This window comes from Pongo pygmaeus, chromosome 3, assembly GCF_028885625.2.
Source record: "Pongo pygmaeus isolate AG05252 chromosome 3, NHGRI_mPonPyg2-v2.0_pri, whole genome shotgun sequence".
Lineage (NCBI taxonomy): Eukaryota > Metazoa > Chordata > Mammalia > Primates > Hominidae > Pongo > Pongo pygmaeus.
In genome coordinates, this window is record NC_072376.2 from 93,827,047 (window position 1) to 93,851,478 (window position 24,432).

General features: G+C 37.6%; 1 protein-coding gene and 1 long non-coding RNA gene across 4 annotated transcripts in view; one reads left to right on the forward strand and one right to left on the reverse strand.

Annotated features, from left to right (window-relative positions):
* The window catches only part of RASGEF1B (RasGEF domain family member 1B), a 616,825-nt gene that overhangs the window by 116,435 nt on the left and 475,958 nt on the right, over positions 1 to 24,432 (reverse strand). The window lies entirely within an intron of this gene.
* Positions 22,910 to 24,432, forward strand: part of LOC129035105 (uncharacterized) — a 65,608-nt gene continuing 64,085 nt past the window's right edge. For both annotated transcript variants that reach the window (XR_008502107.2, XR_008502106.2), the window contains exon 1: positions 22,910 to 23,042. This is a non-coding gene — a long non-coding RNA (uncharacterized LOC129035105). The remainder of the gene's footprint in view (positions 23,043 to 24,432) is intronic.

Below are 24,432 nucleotides of genomic sequence, written 5' to 3' on the forward strand. Positions count from 1 at the left end.
GAATTAAACCCATAAATAGCTGAACTTCTAGAGAAATGTATTATTAGATACTAAATATGTCATTTTTTAGTTCCCACCATGCTACAGGTACTCAACAAATCTTGTCTCATTTAACCTGCCCAGCACACATAAACAATTCCTATTTCACATATGCAGAAACTGGGGTTCAGAAAGTTGCAGTGACTTAGTCAAAATGACACAGCCAGTAAGTAGTGGAGCTGAGATTTGAGGCCACATCTCCTTTTCTTAAAAGTCTACTCCTTAACCTCATCATGCCAGACTACTTTGCTATGGTCAAAACATTATCATTACCTTTTGGAAAAGCTACTGGGGCAAAATTACAGAAAAAAAAAAAATCTTTCTGTTTGTCAATTTGTCAATACTTCTAGAAAAACACCCTAAGGACTGCCTAACTGATAAAAAATATTGAGAACATATGGTTCATTCGGAAATGACTTTCTTAAATATATGGAATATATTAATGATGTGAAAGCTGATCAAACTCAATTTAGATGTGAATTTTCCATTTGAAAAACCCCAAGCTCTAATACTGATCCAGGCTACAGACAGTAAGTGATTAAATCTTATTTTTTGAGAAAGGGTCTCACTCCATCACCCAGGCTGGAGTGCAGTAGCACGATCAAGCTCACTGCAGCCTTGACCTCCTAGGCTAAAGTGATCCTCCCACCTCAGCCTCTCAGGTAGCTAGGACTATAGATATACACCAGCACACCTGACTAATTAAAAAAAAAAAATTTAAGAGGTAGGATCTCACTATGCTTCCCAGGCAGCTGGTCTTGAACTTCTGGGATCAAGCAATTCTCCCAAAGTGCTGAGATTACGGGGCATAAACCATTGTGTCCAGTCCTAAATTTCTGATTCTTGAAAGGTAAAAGAATAGAAACCATATAAATATTCTAATACATAGAAAAGTATTTCCATAGTTTCAGGATTATATTACATTTTATTTCATTGAAAATAGGAAACGTCACGCCTATAACCTCAGCACTTTGGGAGGCCAAGGCGGGTGGATCATGAGGTGTGGAGATAGAGACCATCCTTGCTAACACGGTAAAACCCCGTCTCTATTAAAAATACAAAAAAATTAGCTGGGCATGATGGCACACCCCTGTAACCTCAGCTACTCAGGAGGCTGAGGCCGGAGAATCGCTTGAACCTGAGAGGCGGAGGTTGCAGTGAGCCGAGATTATGCCACTGCACTCCAGCCTGGGTGACAGAGTGAGACACTGTCTCAAAAAAGAAAAAAAAAAAGAAAAGAAAATAGGAAACAAATATTACTACCACATGTAAGAGAATAACCGTTTATGATAGAAAAATTGAAATGAATCATAAAATTTGGGAAATGTCTAAAATTATAACCATAATATTTGTAAGTGAAAAGCTGTATTTTATAGCAAAATAAGAATACATGTGTGTACGTTTATATAAGCATATATTATATTTAGGTGCTGAGTCAAAAGCCAATACATAAAAAAACTATTAAGTAGCATCTATTTGTTGGAACAGCCTTCAAATGTAAACTGTACATAGATTTTGCATTATCTTTTGAAATAACAACTTAGCTGAAATAAATTATCTCTGAGACCAAACAGTTTTGATCTTCAAGGTGGTTTTGAGGTAGAAAGAAAGAGAATTTCTTTGGGACATAGAGAATCAGCTTGACATAATGACATTGGCTTTGAAAAATAATTTCAGGAGTATGTCTTCATTTCTAGCTTGCAGGCTTACTCTTCACCATATTCCAAACTCAGGGCTCACAGACATGATCAAAAAATAATTTTAAATGCTCGAACTAGCACATTAATACCTCATGACAGCAGTGGCTTGCTTATTTTAACTGATATTCATTTAAACAGCAACAAGCAAAATGTCAGCATTTCAAGTGAATTAATCAGTTGATATCCCTGATATAATCACCCATTTTGGACGAGGTGCTGATGAACACAACACATGCTCAGATTGAAAGTAAAATGGGGGTAACTATAATTTTCCCAAGGGCCATAAGCTTGAGCATATGAATGAGATCACTTAATAATCTAATTTTCACTGGCTTCGCCTACATGATGCAGTTTCTCAATAGCCATGTAAAGCTTCCCCAGTGTCAAACGTTTCTGGGAATCCCCAGCCACTATCTCCTGTTCTCATATGTAATCACGAGTAGATGCCTGCTGGGCACTGCAGCTCCTCCAACAATGCTCAGCAAAGAGCCACAGCCTCTCCCGCTGCTCCTCGAGGCCCAGCTGTGGCTGGTGTGCTTCACCAACACTATATCAGGCCACTGTGCCAGCTTTTCCAGGGTGCACGACACTCCTCTGCCACCACCCTGTTAGGTACACTCCACTGATTCCCTGGGCCTCAACAGTGTCTGAGCAGTATCTGGGTTGTATGGGAAATGAGATTATGATCCACCCTGACTCCCCACCTGGTTCCAATGGATAAGGTACAGACTCTAGGAACTGAAAGCTAGTTGATGATCACTTGTGGGTTTATTAGTAAATCAGATTTATTAGCAATCTGGGCAAGTGCCCAAGAGGCTCTGAGAACCACAGTAAATTTGGATTGGAAAATGCAATTTGGATCCAGAGCCAAAGCATGTCATTGCATTCCCACCCACATTCAGACCTTGGGGTCATCTGGAGCCTGAGGTGGACTGGGAGGGTAAGGGAGAAATAGATCTTCAGAGCAAACTTGCCATAGAGCCAGTTGCCTGGAAGATCACAGGCCCGTCCCATCTGACCTCATTACTGGCTGACCAGGGTGTAAAGAGGAAAGAGTAAGAGGTTGACTCTCCCTCTGTGCTTTATCCCATGGAAGCAGAGGGGTGGAGAACGTGAGCGCCACTGCTTGCACACGGGTCATAAAGAGCAAGAGACTTGTGCAGGAGCAGTCACTTTTAACACAGGGACATTCTTCCTAACAGGAGGCTGTCACCAGTGAAAGGAGCTACCCTTCTCCGTTGTAGGGAAGCAGGGATATGGTTGGCAGAGAAGCTAGAAGCTTTTTTTCAAAGCCACAGCCCTGATGGGAAGAAGTTCCCTCCTCTGTGAAAACAAGAAGATGGGAGATTACATTTCTTCCTTTGAGACTATGCAGTTGATGAAGTGCTGGTGAGGAAGGAGCAGAGGGAAAATGGCTGAGCTTACTTAGGGATCCCAAAGCACTCTAGTCTATACCCCCAAGCGTTAGAAAGTTTATTAAGAGAGTTCTTCCAGCTTTGGCTTATCATCTTCCTGCCTTTGCTGGGTCTAATGCGCTGGCAGAGAAGACAATCCAAGTGACAGCCTTGCTAGTGCAGAGAGCCCCCTTTCCTTCCTTCCAAAGAAAGAATGCGCCATTGGTGCATTCACTGGCCTGTCACACTTGGCTACTTTCCCTTAGAATTAATTCTCTTCCAGAAGATATCACAGTCCCCTTTCTCCCTGAAAATCTATGGAGCAGACCAAGAATTTACCAAACATACCCATATACGTCTATAATGTCAGCAATAATTATCATTAGCATTTTTTCACCAGGAATCTCTTCCTCACTCAACACAAAGACAACTGGTGGGTCTGTCCTGCGAGTTAACCAGACTTTGCCAGCCACGTCCACACTTAAGCAGTGAATCTGATCCAGGCCCAGGTTGTCATTCTCCACTCTGCATAAGTCATAATATAATTTTGTAAGCGGGCATATACATGAGGGCTGGTTAACTTAAGGAGAAGTGAGCTTTGAGACACTTAAGATGTGAAACTAACGAAGATAAATAGAGGAGTTCAAGAAGCCATTTAAATGGAAGAGTCTATTAATTCATCTATTCATTTTTTATTTTACTCAGCACTTATTTAGAACTTTTGTAGGTGCTAAATACAGTGTGTGAAGATTTTTAAAAAATCATATTTAGTTCCTGTCCTTAAGGATCTCACAGTCTAAGTATAAAGGCAGACATGTAAACAGGCAAATGATACCCGCCATAAATCCTTTTCCATGAAATGTGGACATAATGAATTTTATAAAAGTGAAACATGATAAATGCTATAACAGACACATAAAGTGCTATGAAGTACAGGGAGGAACTAATTTTTACTATAATTTTTATTATTGTTACTAGAATCATTAGGTAGTCCCTAAATTGGAAAGATTTTTGAACATATAAAAAATAATAAGTACGTAAGCTTACTTTTTTTCATACATGACTATTCTAGGCCTGGATTTCTATTACAGTATTTCTTGAATATACTTATTTTTTTAAGTTTATTTATGGAATAATTATGGTAGCAATGACCAGTAATGACCTTTGAGTTATAAAAATAGATCTTTTATAAAATAAACTAATTTACTGAGAAGTCATTGGAACATTTTGGTCTTGTGGAAAAACACAGTTATTATTTACTGATAAATTATTTCCTGCTTATGTAACTGACCTGCCATGTTAAAGCATTAAATTAACATTTTGGAAAATGAAAACAAATATCTTTCTACAAATAGGAAGGATCATTTTAAGGTTTTTAATTAGCTTGTCTCTTGCTTTTATTCAGTTTTCTGAGATAAAAATTAAAGAATTAAAAATATTTCTTTTAGTTAATAATTTTTAAATTACTTGGAAGTCCCTGTAGCTATTTTTCTCAATTGGTAGGATAAATCTCTACAGGCATCCATAGAGACAGCTCCCAAGCATCAGTGAATTGAAGGATTTGGGAATATGCTTTACTGATTGTTCCATATTTCTTTATTTTTTACATTGCTTTTCTTTATCCAATCTTACTTTTCATTGCAGTTGCTTTTTTCTAGCCTTGTCTGCTCATGCCTTGGGCTCTTCAGTGGTACACTGGAATATTGCTCAACTCTGTGGTGGACATCAGTTTCAGTAAGTGATTCTGTGTGTCCCTCCTGGGAAACCTGCTATAGACCTTTCCTTACAGACAATGTTCAAGTACAGAACAGACACACTTAGTATAAAGTAGAAATTGATATAAACAAAAAAGTCAATGAATCTAGTGTTTATGGGAATTCCTGTTTCATGTAATTGATCATGTATGGTGAAACATCTGCTGTTTCTCCTGCTAGTAGCACTCTGATTTTTCCTCGTAGACTTATCCATCCTTAACTCAGTCCATATAACCAGATAGCCAATGACAATGGTGTATCACAGGAACCACAGTGTCTGTATCAGAAGTGGTCACATGAGTCAAGAAGGGCTAATTAGAGCCAGCCCTGAGACTTCTGAAGGAACTAATGAGTTGGGGTTTCTGTTTTGGTGAGAGTAAGCTTGGAGCTGTTGGAACCGATCTGCTGCCTAAGAATGACACCAGCACAAAGAAAGCCAAGTCAAGAGCTGGAAAGAGAGAAAGACGTCCTGGTCCTGATAATATTGTTTGAGCTGCTAGATATAATTGGCCCTGAGGCTAGTGTAATCTTACACATTTCAGAAAAATGAGCCAATAAATTGCTAAGTTTATTGTAGCATATTTTCTTTATGCTTAAAATTCACCTTTTTCACATTGATTTTTTATTGTCTTTTATTTGTTTCCTTTACTAGATTTCAAATGCCTTGAGATCAGAATTCCCACTAGCTAGCAAATAACAGATGCTCATTAAATATTTATTTGACAAACAATTCAGAATCTATCTTTAAAACAAAAATCACACAGCTAGATATTTAGCAACATTGATAACATATATTAACGTTTTTCAATAAGGGCTAGATTTTATAATTATCGAATTACCATATTTGTGGGGAAAAAAATGAAATACTACTTGGCTTAAAAATATCTGGAAAAACTTTGCACCAATAAAAATTCTGCTCACAGAATTTCAAAAATAAAAGATATGTGGAGAAAAAGGACACCTTCCATTATAATTAAAGTTACTGGTATTATAAATACTGACAAACAGGATACCTACGTGAAGTCCTACAATCTAGTTTATACTCTGCTCATTTGTATTAGTCCATTCTCACACTGCTATAAAGAGCCACCTGAGACTGGGTAATTTATGAAGAAAAGAAGTATAATTGACTCAGTGTCATAGGCTTAACAGGAAGCATGACTGGGAGGCCTCAGGAAACGTACAATCATGGTGGAAGGTGAAAGGGAAGCAAGCTCATATTAACATGGCGGAGCAGCAGAGAGGGGTGGGGAGGAAGAGAAGAAGTTGTGGGGGTGAGGAGAAGTGCCACACACTTAAACCTGAAGATCTTGTGAGAATTGACTCACTAGCATGAGAAAAGCATGGGGGAAATCTGCCCCAATGATCTAATCACCTCCTACCAGGTCCCTTCTCCAACATTGGGAATTGCAGTTCAACATGAGATCTGGGTGGGGACACAGAGCCAAACCATATTACTACTCTAACAAATGAATTGCAAAGTTATATAATATGTAAAAATTCCAATATACAACTTCACTTTACTCTATCTCTGTTGGGATGATGTTGCTATAATTGTAGAAAACAATCTTTATTCAACTAAATGTGTATTTAACCATTTGGAGAGTTTCCTTTTGTGTCCCACCCTGAAAAGTCTTTAAAGAGAAGACTAGAAATATTACTACCTGTCACTGCTTGAACCACCTGCTGGTGGGGTCTATTTATCCATGGATTTCTGGGTAAATAATGATTAATAACTAAGACGGATCAATGATTCACAAAACATAATTTGCCGTTCAAGACAAGCAGTGTTTAGAGTGGCAGGAAGAGGTAGCTACTAATCATAAAACTTTATTCAAGTGAGGAGTTCTTCATTTGAATATTGCAGGTTTTTCTGTTTTGTTTTGTTTTTAAATCAGTAAAAGAAACTGGGTCCTAGGAGCTGCAGTGATCTAACTAACAGCAAGTTTGTGCATTCTTTTTTTTGTTTTTGTTTAAATATGTTTAAATTAGTACACTGCTGGCACATCTCATTTGCATGAAATTCTGTACCATACTTACTCATTGTAGTAAAGTTGCCCCCTTCCCGGGGTTGGGGATGGGGGGCACGGGGGTGGGGGGAACTACTCTGGAAGATAATTTTCACTGAAATCTAACCAAACTTCATTAAGTAAATTGTGACAAGATTATAAATGTATGAAAACTAACATTCTAACATTTGGCCATCAAATTGAAGAAAATGGTTTGCCCATACAAATTTTCGTAATTTTTAAAAGATAACATATTCTACCCTCATATGGTCCTCAGAATTAAAGCATAATGAACAGGAAAGAAAAGGAAAAGACTGCAACTGAGTGCTAAGGCAGAACATCTTGTCAGAAGCAACTAATGAACGTAGAGTATATACTAAATACCAAGTGCAGAATTTCATAGGGCCAACAAGATAACAGTCCATATTTTTCACTTACACAGGTGAGGTGGATTTTGCAATTACCAGTTGCATTAAAAGCACCAAACACAATTTCAAAATTAGACCTAAAACCTATAATAAATCTACACTCTACTTCCTCTCTCATGAAGGACTCATGCCTGAAAGGAATGACCATACAAAAATGAACAAGCATACCCTTCCCTGGCATACCCAGCAGATCCCCTTGCCACAATCAATACAAACTTTTACTCAACAAAGGGTGAGGCTCAGCCATCAGTAGGTGTGGAATTATTCCAGTCTCTCTCAAGGCAGTTGACTCTGGGTTTTCTTTCTTCACTTGGAGTTTTTGTTTAACTGAGGTCTAACTGAAAGTTCAATGTTGAATGGCTTCTAGCCCGCAGAGTTTACCTTCAAGATCGCTTGGCTTCATTTTGGGAAAGAGACTTTTTATCTTGCCACCAGAAAGTGAAACAAAATTTAAGACACAAAGCATTCTTTGTTATATTATTTCCTTCATCTTTCCTGGTTTAGGAAGAAGTTGAGTTCTGTGTGGTTCTGCGAGCTGACATTTGGCATGCTTTGTTCTTTGGTGGTAAGAATTATTCAGTGAGTCTTTCTATTGTTTGTTTTCTGAATTCTAATTACTAACTTTTTAACTGTGGAAGGCAAGACAAGCTTACTCAGTTTTTAAAGTTTCTGCTTCATATGGTGTATCTTAATTTTTATAAATATGTTTGTTTGCTTATATGTTTGTTTTTGTAAAATTCTTTTTGTCCAGTTCTCCTAGTCCTCTGGGATAAGTCAGTTATTTACTAAGAGGCTTCTGTGCCACTTCCTTGCAATAACAAGCAGACACTTCTTTTTTTTTTAAATGATAGGATCACAGTTTTAATGAATAAACATCACAGTTTCTAACCACTGTTTTAAGTGAAGTATTAAAGGATGCATGTGGGTCTCAGTGATCCAGGCAAAAATACCTTTGAAAATATTCTGTGGGAGATGCTGTTATCCACATGAACAGGAAAAAAAATGTCGTAGACATCTATCTTGTTCTCCCAGGTATTTATGAGTATTGCTGCAAATATTGCAATTTCTAGGGGCATTTCAGCCCAGGTACTTTAAATATAATTCAATTCCCATTTCACAGTTCTATCAGTAGCTAAGGTGACTTGATATCAGGTGATAGGAACTGATATAAAGGTCTGTGAACTTCATTCTGATAAATTTTGAACTGCATTCAGTTTCTTTTTTATGTGACTTTTATCTTATTACTAAAGTTAGAAGAAATCATAAATTTAAAAAATCTACCTGCAATCCCACCAACCCCTCTTCACATTTTAATATTTGTATATCTAGATTTTCTCTATTTAGTAATCTATCTTTACCCTTAAATTATGAAGAGATTTCCAAAATGTTGTGCTCTTTTAAATAGACCTGCTGCTTACAGAATCTGCCTCCAGAACCTTGAATCTATAAGCAGAATCTTGAGGTACTCTCTCTCATGGCCTAAGTGGGCATGGTTATATTGTTTGGAATAAATCCCTCTTGTTTCCTGTTGACTTTGTAAGAGCTCTCTTCCTATATATCATGGACAAAATAATTTGGAAGCTGCTTCTTGGATTTATGAGTCATTTAATAAAGTCATCTCCCCAGCTCAGGTTTTTCCTGGATAAACAAAGTTTTTGAAAGTAATTGATTCAGCCAAAAGAAGCCACCAGAGAGCTTTACAAAGGACTCCACATACAAGGAACTCTGTTGAATATCAATAACAGTATTCTAGATTCATGTGCAATTCAACCTTGTAACAATACTAATGTCTGGCACGGGGTAAGCCAGCAGTCACTCCTGAATGATAATCAAAACAAAATGAAATAAGTAACATAAAAAAATCCTAAATCTACAATATCAATGCTGGTGTTGAAGCCCAATAGGCTATTGGCTGTTTTTTAAATTTAAGTCTTTGAATAATGTGAGATGCCACTGAAAAATTATTTAATATTCTAGCAATTTTATAAATAGCCTAGAAATGATATTAGCAATAACCAACATATTAAAGCACTTAATATGTACCTCACATTAAATATCTATGAGACTTTATATGTACTCTTTTGCATACATATTTCATAACAACCCCATGGCATATAGAGATAAACTGCCCAACACTATCCAGGTGGCAAACTGCAGAAGAAGATAAATCAAGCTTTGTGTGACTCAGATGCCCTTTGCATCATCCTCACAATGCATGTGGCATTCTGCAGGTATTTATATGACTCCAGAGTCCATTTCATGTCTACTAGGTTAAACTTCCTGACCTCTAGCAAAGCAGGACAGTTAGATACTCTAATATGATTCATATTTTGGTCCCACCAAGGATCTCTCCAGAGATGTGCTTCTTTTGTGTTTCAAGGCACAGGGAAATCTCTAGATTATGACTCCCAGAATGCAAATTGACGGATATTCAGGTTTTTCATTGAGTACATGAAAAGAAATTTCAACTGCCTTCTCCTTCCTTAAGAAGAGGCCTTCCCTGGCTCTGAAAACATTGTCAATGGGGTATATGCAATAGTAGAGGATAAAGTGAACTGAAATAAATTAATAGAACTTTATTAAAGATAATATGCATATAACTAGTTTTAAAAGGTAAAGAAACAAGGTAAAATGAGCTTGGCAATATATCAGGAGTTACCCAACCTGGAAAATATTATGGCAGTGATAAAACTACTGCAGTATTAAAGAGAGAGAGAGAGCATTTCCAAGGTTACCTGATGAGTCTTTGAAACAGAAATCCAGCTGGCTCTAACCTTTTAGAAGATGGTATTTTTTTTCTAAAATATGGCTAACAAGCTTATGTGACTTATTCTTCATCAAAAATGAACTCTGAAGAGCAACCTGACTCTAAGAATAACTTCTAATATCTAGGATGAGCAACTGTGGTTCTGTTTGCTCACTAACCTCACAAAATGTCATTTCCTTTAAGGGTAGGGATGGCATTTTGATCAAATTTATTTTCTTTTCGTTTTTCTGGGATAATGGGAATTGACCACAGATTATAGTTGCCAGTAGCATTCTAGGTGCCAAAGGATCCTTGGCACCTTACCACAAGTACCTGTCAGGTTGGTTGAAAAGGGAAATGTCAGCAGACAATTAGGATACAGTGACAAGTGCTGTGATGGGCCATAGGCACTCAAATTTCATGGCCACATGGTGAAAGGGAGCATGGGCAGAGCAGTGGTGAGAAGGAACCTTTCTTGAGAGATTTTGTAAAGGACATGTCTGGTCCAGGTGAAGAACAGGGTGAGGGGTGCTCTAGGCTAATAAGCTTATGAATGAAGGCACAGAGGTATGACAAAGCATCCTTGAGGAACTGGAGATAGTTAAGTATGGGATGAATGTTAAGATGCAGATAGTGAGTGTTGGGAGAGGAGGTCAGAGTCTCTCATTAGCCAAATATTCTGTGCCTTCTGCTATTCATGAGGTGATGAACCAACCATTTATGAATAAGCATGAACACAGCTTTGCTGTTTTGTGCATGTATTCCTTCCTGTAGCTCAGTGGGGAGTGTGTGTGTGTGCGTGTGTGTGTGTGTGTGTGTGTGTGTGTGAATATTCCTGCCTACTAAATTGTTAGCTCCTTGAGGACAGGGACCACATGAGCCAGGAAACGCTGTAGATTGAGCATCATCCTTGAAGTCAGGGCAGTGCAAAAGTGGTACCCTTAAGGGAACACTATACATAAAAGCTGAGATCAGTTAGAAAGCATCTTTCAAGTTAATTGTTGAGTAAAAATGAAAGGAATGTAGAATATGTTTAAACATGTATGGACCACAAAACAATGTTAATTAAAGATTGTTTTCCAAAGGAGATAAATGTTGGATTTACAAGAAAACAGAAGTTAACAATGAGGAGCATTTGTAAAGTTACAGAACTGGAAAGTTTCACACCACATGTAGATAATGGCAGGGGATTTACTGAAACAGTAGATAGGATAGTGTGACTGGATTAAGATGAATAGGTGGAAAGGCTGATCCAGCTAATTCTTATAGAAAATGTGTAGGGTATAAGCCATAAATAAACAAATTAAGATGATAATGGAAGATCCTGATCACCTGACCGAAAGTAAATAATTGGTTTGAAACCAAAGCAGCTCCTGAGTTTCTTAGGAAGGAAAAAATATTAGTATCATCATTTAAACGATGTTTGAGAGTTTCCAGCAATAATTTATATCTCTTCACAGAATGGAAATATTAAATTAAAAGGGTGGAGGGAGCCTATGGCTATTTTTTTAAAAAGTGACCTTGTTTTTAATATGACCAATTCCACATAAAAAGCTGAGGAGATATAACAAATGGAGCAGAGGCTTCGGGTTCTAGCCCCAATTTTCCCTGGGCTACCACTTCTCCTTTCCAGTCTGACAACTAGATGTTTTTTTCTTTTCTCTTTTCTATTTTTTTTTTTTTTTTTTGAGACCACATTTCGCTCTTGTTGCCCAGGCTGGAGTGCAGTGGCACCATCTCGGCTCACCGCAAACTCCACCTCTCGGGTTCAAGCGATTCTCCTGCCTCAGCCTCCCGAGTAGCTGGGATTACAGGCATGCACCAACACGCCCGGCTAATTTTGTGTTTTTAGTAGAGATAGGGTTTTTCCATGTTGGTCAGGCTAATCTCGAACTCCTGACCTCAGATGATCCACCCACCTTGGCCTCCCAAAATGTTGGGATTATAGGCGTGAGCCACCGCACCCGGCCTCTTTTCTCTTTTAAACTTATTTTTGTCTCTACTTTGTTATGTTAACTGGGGCAAGTCACATCAGCTCTCTGGGTATCAGATTCTTCAACTGTAACATGAGAAGGTAGGATCCAGATTGTCACTAAGGATGGCTTTTGAATTTATAATTCTAAAAAATTCCACAAAATTAATAAAATACAATCCTAGCTAATTTTCTCCACAGATAAGCAAACCCCCATTTCTCCTATGAAGGGAAGAACATGGGACCCAGAAAGCCTGAGGAGAGCCCCCAAGTGAGTCTTAGCTCAGTGTTCATTTTAAAAGCAACGCTTTCAAAAAAAGTAGTTTTTTCATATTTTAACATGTCTATTAAATGTCATAGAATTCATGGGATTTTATAATCATAATTGGCAGCATTTTTTTCTTTCTTAGCAGCTCAAAAAATTATGATATGTTATACATTTAAATTCTCTTTTAATTCTCAAGTCCAGTTAAGATCAGAGTAGATATAGAAGTAGATCTTTCTAACATCCGAAGCAACAGTATTTAGATGAATCAGGAACACAGGTGGAATGAGACAAAGAGTCTCCAAAGTGGTTGTCACGATTTTATTAATTTTCAGAAAATCCTCATACACTATAAGATAGTCTCTCTATATCTCCTGCTCAAGGTCACTCTTAAATAACTAATTCTTCTAAAGAAGGCCCAGGGTTCTGTTGGTTGAAACTTTTTATTGTATTGTTATTCACTGTTGCTATATTTATTATCATAATTATTATTAATTTAGATCAATGTTTTTCAAACTGTAGACTGAAACCTATTTGTGGATTGTATCGTCAGTATAGTGGATCTTCACAGCATTTTAACAAATAAAGCAACATACGCTAAAACAGGAAATCTCATCCTATCTGGTAAGAGTATCGTTTCCTGACACTCTTTCCAGATATGCTTTTTTTTTTTTAATTTATATTTTTAGTTCTGGAGTACATGTGCAGGATGTGCAGGTTTGTTACACAGGTAAACATGTGCCATGGTAGTCTGCTGCACCTATCAACCCGTTGTCTAGGTTTTAAGCCCAGCATGCATTAGCTATTTTTCCTAATGCTCTGTCTCCCCCAACCCCACCCCCAACAGGCCCCAGTGTGTGTTGTTTCCCTCCCTGTGTCCATGTTTTCTCATTGTTCAGCTCCCACTTATGAGTGAGAACATGCCGTGTTTGGTTCTCTGTTCCTGTGTTAGTTTGCTGAGGATAATGGCTTCCACCTTCATCCATGTCCCTCCCTGCAAAGGACATGATCTCGTTCTATTTTATGGCTGCGTAGTATTCCATGGTGTATATGTATCACATTTTCCTTATCCAGTATAGTGACAGGCATTTCTATTGATTCCGTCTGTGCTATTGTGAATAGTACTGCAATGAACATACACATGCATATATCTTCTTAATAGAATGATTTATATTTCTTTGGGTATATACCCAATAATGGAATTGTTGATTCAAATGATATTTCTGGTTCCAGATCTTTGAGGAATAGCCACACCATCTTCCACAATGGTTGAACTAATTTACATTTCCACCAACAGTGTAAAAGTGCTCATACTTCTCCACAACCTTGCCACCATCTGTCGTTTCTTGACTTTTTAATAATCACCGTTCTGACTGGCGTAGATATACGTACAAGCATACATTCACATATGGGAGTCCTGGATCATGGTTTAGGATGCATTTCTTTTGTGGGTTGTAATCAAAAAAGATTTAAAAATGCTAATCTAGGCCCAGCCTTGGAGGGCGCTGTGGCTATTAAACAGCTTGAAGCATAAGCAACCATGTAGAACTAGATGCTGAATTTGGGGCGATGTCTTTGCAGGAGCACCATGTCCATAACCATACCAAAAACATGCTTGGCAAAATAGAGAGGTGCTTTGGATTGCCTTGAACTAGCTACTCATTAAGAAGTATTTGGGGAATCTGTTCTCTTTACAAGCCATCTGTATTGCCAGTCTCATTTGACAGCCTTTCTACTCGAAGGCCCCTAACTATTTAATTACTAATAGTAAATTGATAGGAATTTATGACAAAAATTTCAATTGACCTCTGATAGTAGGTGACAACATTTATTTCTATTATAAGAAAATTCCTTGGGAAATTCTACTTTGAAATTTGGACTCAGATGTTTAATACCTTTTAGGCAGTACATTCACCTAAGGAAGGTATTGTTTGAGGAAGCAGACATTGTTAAATACCTTTCCTTCCAAATTACTCAGAATGATAAAGAGCTAGGCCCCCTTGCAGGCATATACATTCACTTGGTGTTTCCTATATTGCCTGGAGTTTCTGCTTTCACTTCTATTTCAAGCATCCTTCCTGTACGTCAAAACAGGGGTTTCCTACAAAGGAGGAAATGAAACGAGCAGCTGTAATCATGAAAGTGAGAAAGTATTTTTTCTCTCCAACCTGTATAAATGGTGGAGTCTATGTCATAACTGAAGAATATTCTTCCTATATCTTAGCTTTTTCAGATAAACATTCTAATGTTAACTCTCTTTGAGATTCTAACCAGGAGTAGCACCCTGTGCTTATCTACAGTCTCCTCATGGAACCAAATCATTTCATTTTACAAATGAAGAAACTGAGGCCTAGGTAAGCTTGTCACTAGCCCAAGTTCAGAAAACCTATTACTGGGAGATCTGACATGGTGAAAATGTCCCACAGCAGACTGGTTATATTATACTAACTTATTGCATTTAGACTCTTTTTCAAGGATGCCTTAAATCTTTGAGAGAAGTGTAATATCTGACTCAGGTGTTTTAAATCTATGATTGAGTCTCCACATGGAAGTTTCTCCCTTACTGAAAATCATGCTAGATGGGTACAACTAATAAATCCTAATAAATTTAATAAGTGGTATAATATGACCTTAAATTCCTTGCTATAGTTTCCATGTACTTCAGAAACAGAGGAATAAAAGCTATATTTTCTTTCTCAAGATATTTGTGAGGAAGATCAATGGTAAGTAGATTTCCCTCTAGCATGGACATACTGTAACCAAAATTCTCTTTATCCATTTGGATGCTATGAAGTAATATATTACCAATAAATATAAAAACAATACACCTGGTTTAAGTATAAGGCTTGAATCATTGCTACTTCAAAAGGAGTCGAAAGATTTTATTTACAGGTTGGAGAATACAGGAGATTCAGAAAAGGAATAGCCTTTTAAAAATCATTATTTTGAATGAGAAAAGGAAGACAAAGTTTAAAATAAGCAAGATGAGAGAGAAAAAACTTTTTGACATCTGAGTAAACAAAACAACCTCAGATGTCTTTGATTAGTGTTTTCACAGAGGTTGCTGTCAAGAAAGTTTCCATCCGAATGAATTCTATTTTTTAGTTCATATCTTTGTAAAATACATCTTGCTAGAAAAATGAATTTATCTTGTATAATTTATACAATATGGTTAAAACTGACAAAAGAAAATATTAAGGCAAAATTAAAACAATCCGGTAAAAAAACAATTATGTTCAAATATCAGATACATAAATTCATAAAATAAGTGGAAAAATCTAAATACACTGATATGTACAATGACCAATAAATATACACATTGAAGTATACCCTTTCAATATATTAGGCAATAACTGAGCTCTTAATGGAGATTATGCTGCAAAGCAAAAATATTTATGATATGTAGAGATGTTACAAACTTGTACTATATATACAAAATGATGAGCTCTATAATTCCATCTTATTACTCCCATTTAAAAGAAAACCAGCAGTCATTTAAATGGTAGTTTCTGAAAGACCATAATATTGATAGTGGGTATCTTTGGTAAAAGTTTTGAGATCTAAAAAATTTTTATTTTTAAAATTTTGTAAAATAGCCACAAATTAAAGATTTAGGGTAATAAATATGTTTTGATTTTGGAGAAAATAATCTGCCCTTCCTTTCTGCAAATATTATTTCCACTGTCAAGTTTGTGGTCAATAAAGCTCAACAATTGGCTAGGATTTCCTCAATTTATTTTAAAAAGTACTTCATTTTTCCTGAATTCACCTGGAAGTCTCTGTTAATGAGATCATAGATGAGAATACAAAACAAAACAAAACAAAACAAAACAAAAACAAAACACACTGAAACCGACAAACTGACAAATTTGACATACTAAAGTTCAGGTATTTTGCTCACGTACTGATTCAGAACCTATTTCCTGTTACCTTATCCACAATTTTTGTACACGTAGCTATTTGACTTCCAAGACTTTGGTAGATTAGAGCCAACAAGTTGAATGGGGGTTGAGAAGGGGTGGAGTAGCTACTGATAGTGTGGCAACAAGGAAAGGAACAAAAAATTATAAAAAGAAAACCTTGAAGCATCCGGTTGATATACAGATTGTGGCATAGGGGCAAACAAGTCTACAACCTTCAGTAGGTCCCAGATCATCAATATATAATTGTAGAGGAAAATAACTTAATTTTAACAATAGTTAACACTGAGTAATAAAGAAAGGCAAAAATATAACCAGAATATACTTTTTAAGAAGCTGAAAAATGAATTACATTGTTTAATATAATTCCACATAAAAAGCTTACAATAAAATTAATCTAGTGTTTCAAGGGACAAATGATCAACTAGGTTGAATGATTCATCCCCAGCTGTTTTAGGATTTTTTTTTTTTTTTGAGACAGAGTCTTGCACTGTCACCTGGGCTGGAGTGCAATGGCACGATCTTGGCTCACTGCAACTTCCGCCTCCCGGGTTCAAGCGATTCTCCTGCCTCAGCCTCCCGAGTAGCTGGGATTACAGGTGCCCGCCACCACGCAAGTCTAATTTTTGTATTTTTAGTAGAGACAGGGTTTCACTATGTTGACCAGGCTGGTCTCAAACTCCTGACCTCGTGATCCGCCCACCTCAGCCTCCCAAAGTGCTGGAACTACAGGTGTGAGCCACCACTCCCGGTAGGATCACTTATTTTTAGGGTAATTAAAAAAAAACTTTTGCTTACTTTTTGCATCACTTGAGAACACGTGCTTCTTTCTTAGTGTTAGCCCAATATTAGGGCTATTATGTTAATATTTCTGCCCAACTGAAACCATATAGACAGGTCATAATAGTACCGAAAGACAAGAATGTGACTAGCTTGCCCCGTCCTTGCTTTCTGTGGATGTTCATCCTAGCATCCACTGTGGACTAATACATGTCTTATGCTGGAAGATCAGTACATTATTCCTGTGCAGCTAGTTCTGTTGTTGCCTGGTAGAGCTTGCTGATGTCCTTTCTATGGCACAGCCAGCTGCTTGCAAAGAGCAGATCAGGGTTAGACATAGTTCTAACCCTGGAGAACTGGGTTCCAGTTGCCAGAGCTCAGTCCTAAAATTGGGCAATCTAGCATCCGGGTGATGATAACAACACTGACAAACTGCTGACACAGAACCCCCAAATTCTTTATCATCACAGAATAAATAATACTCCTTAAAATGAATCATAGGCAAACCCTCAGGTCAAAATCCAGTTGGGTGTATTTTCGACTTGTTCCTTTGAGTGAGGGCCCCTCTTCCTATCCTTCTTCCTCCATTTAGGTACTCGGGTTTTTCTAGTGTAAAAGCATCACTTTTGTGATTGTGAGTCCCCTCTTTGCCTTTCTGTCTCGACATTTCCATTTCCCTCATCTTCTAGTCTGGAGGTTGCTCTGCTGAGTCTCCGCCTCCCACAGCTCCTTGGCCACAGTCCGAGGCTGGTGGGTGGAACGCTGTTTGTCAGGGACTGTCTGGGTCAGAAGTGGCTGGGCTGCTGCTCAGCTGGAGGGACAGACACGGTCTCCAGCTGCACGGCCAGTGGATAAAGGACCCTTTCACTGCCCTCTCTTCTCCTCACAGGATAAGGGATCACAGGAGTTTCTTTTTCCTTTCCTGCTCTTTACCCAGCTGTCACAGCATCCCCTTCCCTAGCATTCTGCCTCCCAGATGGAACATGGGGACAGAAAGTTAGAGAGATCCATCATTGGTACCTGGAAACTATCTACCCAAAATTTATATCTAAAAGGAAAGAGTCTCATCTAAATCAAAATATTTGCCCTCTTGTCAAGTGTCATGTCCCCTTCAATTCCTCAGTTTCCACTGAATTTCCGTCTGGAGATTTTTATTCCCATTTCTCTTGCAGCCAAGGTCAGCAATCCCCCAGTCACTTGTTGTGGGGGCTACTTTTCTTCAATAGACTGTTTGTTTTGTTTTCAACTCAGTTTCTTGTTTCAATTTCTGCTTTTGTTTCCCCTTTTCACTCCTCCCTAGCCAGTTGCTCTCTGACCCTTCACTAATTCCACCTCCTCCTCTCCTGATTTCTTTCCAGATTGTTCTTCACTCTGTCCCATTTCACTCTCTGGCCTCACGCCCCTCCCAATGTCACCCATCCCTTTCTCATTCTCATTTGTTCCCCTTATTCTTTTGGTAATTTCTGCCCCCGCGATCCTTATCTTCTCTGTGCTAAATGTTCTGTTTGTCTTCCTTTCCCTCTTCTGATAAACTGAATCCAGTGAGAAGGAAAGACGCTTCCTGCCTATGAAATTGTGCCATTGCATTTTAACAAAAATAAGCACTGCCAGTAAAATTGCTTAACACTAATGAAAAATAAATGTTTGTAGAAAGATAGGAAGCAGGACAAAAAGTACTTATTTGCTATGATTGAAGTTAAAATTTGAAACTGTGAACTGAAAAGGAGACATTCTTTTAATAGTTAATGAGCCAAAGTTGGGAAACTCAGTGTTAATATTTCTAGGGTTTATGACCAATTCTGTCCTACTAAGCATTTTAATCAAATATTGGACAATTTATTACTTCTTTGTATAATTGTTGTTTTTTAAAATTATTAATTTTAATAGCATAAATCCATTGTAAAAAAAATTAAAAATAGAAAAGGATATACCATGAAGTTATTTTCTCCAGTACCCAAATCCTAGGCCACTTTTCCAAACGTAAACACAGTTCATTCATAATAATAATGTGTATATGTATGTTTATATAACACGCACATAAATAATAATATGTATATATAACTATGTTTCTCTATATGTTTATTCTCTTCTCTCCTTTTTATACAAATGGAAACATACTATACATATTATAATGCAACTTGCTTCATTCACATAACGATACAGGATGGAATAAATTTCACATAAGCACATATAAATCTACTTCACTCTTTTCCATGATTGCATAGCACCCCCACTTTTTTAGAGATTCAGGGGATTCATGTGCAGGTTTCTTACATGGATATAATGCATAATGGTGAGGTTTGCGTTTCTAGCATACCCATCACCCAAATAGTGAATACTGTACCCAATAGGTAAGTTTTTAACACTTACCCCACTTCCACCCTTCCCCCTTTTGAGAACTCCATATTATCAATATACCATAACTCAGCAATTCTAAACATTTTTGGTCTCTGAAAACTTTATATTCTTAAAAATTACTAAAGATCCCAAAGAGATCTATCTATCTATCTATCTATCTCTATATATCAGAAATTAATCATGATACATTTAAAATATATTAATTAAAAGTTAATCGATTTATAAGCCCATCGCATATTAATATAAACAATACACTTTTTGGTGAAAATTAAAATTAATATATTTTTCAGAATAAAAAGTTTTAGTGAGAAAAAAGTGGCATTACTTTATAAAATTTGTAACTCTCTTTAATGTTTGGCCTAATTGAGAACAATTGAATTCTCATAGTTGCTTCTGCATTAAATCTGTTGCAGATAATGTTTTGGTTGCAGTAAATCTGGCCTAACAGATATGGAAGTAGAAAAGGGAGGAGTTTTTTTTTTTTTTTTTTTTTTTTTTTTGAGTAGTCTAACTCAGGCTGGGGTGCAGTGGCGCAGTCTCAGCTCACTGCAATCTCCGCCTCCCAGGTTCAAGCGATTCTCCTGCCTCAGCCTTCTGAGTAGCTGGGATTAGAGGCATTTGTCACCACGCCTACTTTTGTATTTTCAGTAGAGAAGGGGTTTTGTCATGTTGTTCAGGCTGGTTTCAAACTCCTGACCTCAAGTGATCCACTTGCCTTGGCCTCCCAAAGTGCTAGGATTTACTGGGGTGAGCCACCGTGCTCCGCCAGGAGGAGTATTTTAATAGGCTTTTTACATAATTGCAAATGTTCTTCTCCAACTACACTGAAACTCAAAGTGGTAGTTTTTTGTTTTTTGTTTTTGTTTTTGTTTTAGAGACAGCTCTCACTCTTGTCTCCCAGGCTGGGGTGCAGTAGTGTTATCATAGCTCACTGCAGCCTGGAACTCCTGGGCTCAAGCCATCCTCCTGCCTCAAGCTTCCCAAGTAGCTGGGATTACAGGTGCATGCTACCATGCCTGGATAATTTTTTAAAACTTTTGTAGAAGCAGGGTCTCAGTATGTTAACCAGACTAGTCTTGAGCTCCTGTGCTCAAGTGATCCTCCCATCTCGGCCTCCCAAAGTGCTAGGATAACAGACATGAACCACTGAGCCCCGCCAAAGTGGTAGTTTCTTTCCTCTTCTTCTTTTTTTTTTTTTTTTTTTTTGAGACAATCTCGCTCTGTCGCTCAGGCTAGAGTGCAGTGGCACGATCTTAGCTCATTGCAACCTCTGCCTCCCGGGTTCAAGCGATTCTCCTGCCTCAGCCTCCTGAGTAGCTAGGACTACAGGAGCATGCCACCACGCCCGGCTAATTTTTATATTTTTAGTAGAGATAGGGTTTCACCATATTGGCCAGGCTGGTCACGAACTTCTGACCTCATGATACTCCTACCTTGGCCTCCCAAAGTGCTGGGATTACAGGCATGAGCCACTGCTCCCAGCCGGTAGTTTCTTAAAGATTAGTTGCATTATAGAATTTGAAGCTACCTCAATAAACTTTTCCTACCTTGTTACATTAAATTCTATTGAGCTATCTTACACTTTGAATGAATCATTTACCCATATATGATTTTATAGCATCATGCATTAACCATTTATTTCAAATGTTGACATATTTTATATCATACTATAAAATTATATTAATATCAACACCAATCTTCCCAGAAAATTATTAAATATTGGGATTTTGTCAAGTTCATAAGGGCAGATATATACTTTTCAAAAAAAATTCTTTTTTTTTTTTTGAGACGTCTGGCTCTGTCACCCAGGCTGGAGTGCAATGACATGATCTCAGCTCACTGTAACCTTTGCCTCCTGGGTTCAAGTGATTCTCCTGCCTCAGCCTCCCGAGTAGCTGGGACTACAAGTGCATGCCACCACGCCCAGCTAATTTTTGTATTTTTAGTAGAGACAGGGTTTTGCCATGTTGGCCAGGCTGGTCTGGAACTCCCGACCTCAAGTGATCTGCCTGCCTCGGCTTCCCAAAGTGCTGGGATTACAGTGAGCCACTGTGCCAGCCGCTTTTCAAAGTTCTAATTTTCCTTTGAAAGCTCAAATTGTACCATTGTCAATAAATATGGACCATTGCTTTCCTTGAATTGGCAAGTTCACTTCATTTATTTTTGAGAAAGTATCTTTCAGATACTCAGTTTTGTCATTTTATCTGTCAGTCATTTTTTCAAGAAAAATGTTACTCTGCTATAGTTCAACTTCCAACTGAAACAATTGCAGAGTGCCTTTTCTTGAGACAACCCCTGCACTTCGATATGCAGCAAAAATGCTTTTTTCATGCTTCCCATTTTGTCACATGGAATATTAAAACACAAGTACTCAAGAGTCAAGATTTAATGAAATTGGTCATCACCTATACTGCTTCATTAAGGATATTCTTAAGTAAAATTGGCCTTTTATTTTTTTCAAATGAAACTGTGTGGTGGTGAAGAATATAATAACTACTAAGACAGTGGGAGCCATTACCTTGATTCATGCTAAGCACCATAAGTTTTACCTACCATTGCTTTGCATTTGCAGTGGAAATGTCAAAACAACGAAAAAGGTGAGGAATGTTTTTGTATTACTAAGAAAATAGCTTTGTTCTTATAGTAATTTTGTATTACTAAGAAAATAGCTTTGTTCTTATAGTCAACCACAGAAGTCTATGGGCCACATTTTAAGAACTGCTACCATTATTTATTTCACCTGTCCCACCTTGTTGAACACAAACTGTTCCTGGTCCTTTGCTGATACAAACAGGTCTACAATAAATATCCTTAGATCAACATTTCTTGATATTCCATTTTCTTTATATGTTAAATTATTTCAGCTTCCAGGGTATTAAAAGAGCTAAAAAATTCTTTTATTTTCTGTCATTCTTCTCATGACTACCAAAGTATCTATTGACAGCAAGTATGATATCCTGTTAAAAGGAAAGACCAACCAGCTTCTGTTATTAAAACAGCATTCTTTGGCATATGAAGTTGTCAGTTGACCTGCATTTAGAGATTCATGGGATGAGTGGGTTTTATTCTATATAATTCTTTATAGAAAAAAAGTAGAGAACTCTGAACAGAATTGTGCTATGATCCTCATCATTCTGGTGCTTTTGGAAATTTTCAGACAAAACAGAAAATGGAAGTTATTGATTTAGAATATCTGTTATTTGAGAATAACTGGATAGATGCAGAAACTAAAGTGCTGATAATAATCCATGTAGTCATTTGAAAAATCTTTTCTTAGGGATCTACTATGTTTAGTACATTGTACCAATACCAGCCATTGCAGAGACAGTACAAATGCATTGGGGACAGGCCCTGGCAGCAAGGGGTTTACCAACAGTAGTTGAAAAGCTTTTGCAAAGTCAGCTGAAAAGATCACATCCACTTCTTTCAGTTTAAGAATCATGGAGAGTAATGTGTTAGTCCATTTTGTGTTTCTATAAAGGAATATCTGAAGCCGCATAATTTATCAAGAATAGAAGTTTATTTGGTTCAGAGTTCTGCGGAATGTACAAGAAGCATGGCACCAGCATCTGCTTCTGGTGAGGCCTCAGGAAGCTTTTACTCATGGCAGAAAGCAAAGACAGAACAAGAGAGATGCCAGCTCTTTTAAAAAATCAGATCTCATGTGAACTAACAAGGTGAGAACTCACTTATTACCACAAAGGTGGCATCAAGCCATTCATGAGAGACCCACCCCCTTGACCCAAAGCCCTCACACCAGGCCCCACCTCCAACACTGGGGATCACATTTCAACATGAGATTTGGAGGGGGGATGTATCCAAACTATATCAAGTAGATTGAGCTTAGGCAATGCAAATATATGATCTTTTATCTTACCGATAATTAAGGTGACTATACAGTCCTGGGTTTACACTGGCTGCCTTAGCATAATTATTAATGGCAGACTGGGCATGGTAGTGTGCTCCAGTAGTCCCAGATACTTGGGATGCTGAGGCAGGAGGGTCGCTTGAGCCAACAAGTTCAAGCCTGCAGTGAGCTATGATCATGCCACTGTGTTCCAGCCTGGGCAACAGAAGGAGACTCCATCTCTAAAAACAAAAAGTATTATTAGAACCTCCCTTTAGTTCTCGAAAGTGTCCCAGTTTGGACAATAAACTACACAGTCATGTACTAATAATAGATTTACAGTTCCTCTCCAAGTCTCATTTTATCATTCTACTTTTTATATAACCCTGGTAGAAAATTTTGGTAGAAAACTAACATTTACTAAATACCTACTATCTGCTGCATGTGCTTTCTATACAAATTTTATTCTATATTTACAACAACCCTATGGGAGTATTATATCCTCATTTTACAGATAAGGACACTGAGACTCAGAAAGTGCAAGAACTTGCCTAAGATTACAAACAAATAAGTGGCTAAATTAGGATTTGTCCACTTCCGTCCACTATCAAAATCCATGCTATTTCCTCAATTTTTCAAAGGTGTTTCATGGAGCTGGCATCAAAATCACCTGGGTACTTACTTTGCAGACAGATTATAGGGCCTCACTCTAAATCTACTGAACCAGAATGTCTCACAGTAGGGCCTGATATCTGCATTTGCAATAAGCCCATTAGGTGATTCTCATGCACCGGAACACTTGAGGACCACTGCTTTAAATTATACTACCCTCAGAGCTCAGCCACCAATTATTTCTTCAAACAAAAGATATTTTTTTTCTAATATTCAAACATTGGTGGGTTCCAAAAGTAGTAACTTTTGGAATAGATCCTACTTGGAAACTCCAGTTTTCTTAAATAATAACCAGGTAGTGTATCTGTTGGCAACTTTGTACAACTGGTCTCTTCTGGTGATTTAACTAAACATTCATTCTCCCTGTGAACTGTTTCCCTTTCCAAGAGATTTTCATAGGCCCCTCACAAGGTTAAGTGGAAGCTTTTCTCTGAAAAAGCCAATTCTGTGTGTTCACACTGACATTTCAGCAATGGAAATTTTGGCTATATAGTCTCCCAACTTTAGCAAAGGACCCCAGGATACATTATTTTTCATATTGTTGAAAA